A 2732-nucleotide genomic window follows, 5' to 3' on the forward strand; every position below is an offset into this window, starting at 1 on the left:
TATTATCATTTTTATTATTATCATTATCATATTTTATTATTGATCTCATGTTATACTCTACCCCACTACCACTACTGACAAAATACATTTAATTGTCAAAAATTGACCAGAAATCAGTTCCTGGTACTGCCATTCTAAGTCAAAATGTAAGAAAAATCAAGCACTAACTTTGCTTCCAGGTAAATGAATTTTACCTCCTGACTCTTTTTCATTTCAACACTCAAAATATGGAACAGAAGATTGTCTACACATGTTTAGTGTTGATGGGATATCTTCTTCCTGTTTGCTCGTACATTCAAGTTGAGTTTCTGTTAAACATTGCTGGAATTTTACATAGATCATGTCATTTACTTAAGACTTTCAAGACAGCTATTCTCTACACTTATTGGAAATCAAAAGTTATTCATAAAAATGACTGCACTTTGAAGTAGTTTTTCTTATAAATATTCAGCAACTTTAGTTCACCCGTCAACTGTAAAGAAATCTGGAACCACTTCACACATGCGGAGTCACACAGTCTCACACACGCGGAGTCACACAGTCTCACACACGCGGAGTCACACAGTCTCACACACAGCGTGCACTAATGTGGTCTACAGTTTTCTCTCTCTAGATAGACACTGAAGGAATTTTCTCCTTAACGTCACCAATATCACATGAAAAACTTTAACAAATGCGGAACGGAGAAACACGAGGAAAATACAATTATTCTTAGAGAGTCTGGACAAAGAAATGAATGGCGAACCATGAAGGCTGATTTTTTGTCATTCGCTGGCGAACCATGAAGGCTGATCGTTTGTCATTCGCTTTATGATGATGATGCTTTTCAGGAGCAGTAGGGCAGGAATCTTTTATTTGCTTATATTTCAAGAGCGCTCCTTGACCACGCCCAGGTGTAAAATGAGAAATACTGCGCCTTTTAGATGGGAAAAACCTACCTACTGCTAGCAGAGCCTAGTTATTGCAAAGAATCTACAGGCAAGAATGTCACTAGGAAAAGAAGTATTGTGTCGTGTTGCCTCTTTGACATGAGTGTAGGAAAAAGAAACTGGGGACACGCAAAGATCTCGGCACAGCAAATAATTGATTCTCTCAGGGATGGGAATTGCTCGACAATACCGTGGAGAAGTCGTTAGCTAGATCTAGATCTGTGTCAAAAACATTCTCAAACAATACCGGCGACACAACGTGTGGGTGGGTGGCCACTGGGCTGATGTCCTTGACCGAAGCAAGGTTAGCCTACCTCTAAATAATGTGTTATACTGGGCGTTTGTCTGCACTGGTGGTACATTGTGCTTTATGTGGCATTGGCGTACATTCTTATACTAGGTGCCCACTACGGCTGGGGGCCGATCGCTCGACTCGATTTCCTCAAAAACAAACAAGTTTGTTTTCAGTTTCAGGCAATCGAGTCGGGCGATCGACCCGATCCAGCCGTAGTGGGCACCCCGTATTCGGTATACTGTGGGCGATCTACTGTTATCCTTAACTCAAGTTTCCCCACGAAAATCGAAACAAGAGGAGTTAACCTTTTTATTTTGTTGGATTTTTTAAAAAAAGCCTCAAGAGTTGGGGCTTTACAGAGCCGTTTTAGCATCGGTATCTGCCCTGTGTTCCCACACCTGAGTAGAACGTCACTACTTGGAAGAAAACAGAACGACATTTGGGACAGACTTGTCTACACACACAACTCGTCTCACACGGCCTGGGAGGGTAAAGCTATGGGAGGAAAGAAATCCTGGCTTTGGTCTACTGTCAGACTTCACATGACATTCTCAAGTGCGGATGGAAACTCAAAACTAGGGGAGGGTAACACAGGGAGTGCAGTGTGTGTGGACAGTCGTGGGAGGTCAAAGTGCAACAGCACAGCAACATTACCTCACCAACAGTTCAACACATGAAAAAAACCAAAACAAATTAGAATAAGAATATTTCAAGAAAGGGTTTTCGATGTGACTGTGAACTCAATCAATCTGTAAAGCGTCTTCAATAGAATCAAAAAAATGTTTTCCCTAAAGGATTGTTGAGTTTCTTTTTGTCTGTGCTCTTTGTGTTTACTGTTGTCCTGTTTATTTGAACTTACTTGTTTACACTTTTATGTATCCATTAAAGAAAATGCATTCATTGTAGTGTGTTGTTGGCTGGTTGGTTTTTAATTTACTTATTTGTTGTTCTTCCTCTCATTTTTCCTTTGCTTGCTGTTCTTTGTTCGTTTTTGAGTGATCTGTTTGTTTGAAAAAAGGGGTGGTTGGGGGGTGGGGGGAGGGGGGTGGATATGACCCACCACAACAAATACAAGCCTTTCTAGGTAGAAGCAGCTCACATGAACTGAACTCGTATGCTAGAAAGAACATGGTATGTGTTCACAATGGTAGACACATTCATCTCTATTGTCTTTTCTCTCTATCTACAGAGTCAAGCCCCCTAGCTCCGGGATGGACTACCTGTGTCTAGTTGGTCACTGAATGCCCCCCAGGGACTTTTATCTAGGAACATTCGGCGCAAGTGACGTGTCTCCACTAATTATGAATGCACGTTTGAAAAACAACTTTTGAGTTGACCTGTTTCTACATTGAAAAAGATATTCTTATTAAAAAAAACTCAAACAAAAAAAACAAAAACATGGGGACTGGGGGAGGAGCAGCTTCATCTATCAAGAAGAAAAAGAAGAAGAAGAAAAAGAAGAAGAAGAAGAAGAAGAAGAAGAAGAAGAAGAAGAAGAAGAAGAAGAA

Source organism: Aplysia californica, unplaced genomic scaffold (genome assembly GCF_000002075.1).
Source record: "Aplysia californica isolate F4 #8 unplaced genomic scaffold, AplCal3.0 scaffold00104, whole genome shotgun sequence".
Taxonomy (NCBI): domain Eukaryota; kingdom Metazoa; phylum Mollusca; class Gastropoda; order Aplysiida; family Aplysiidae; genus Aplysia; species Aplysia californica.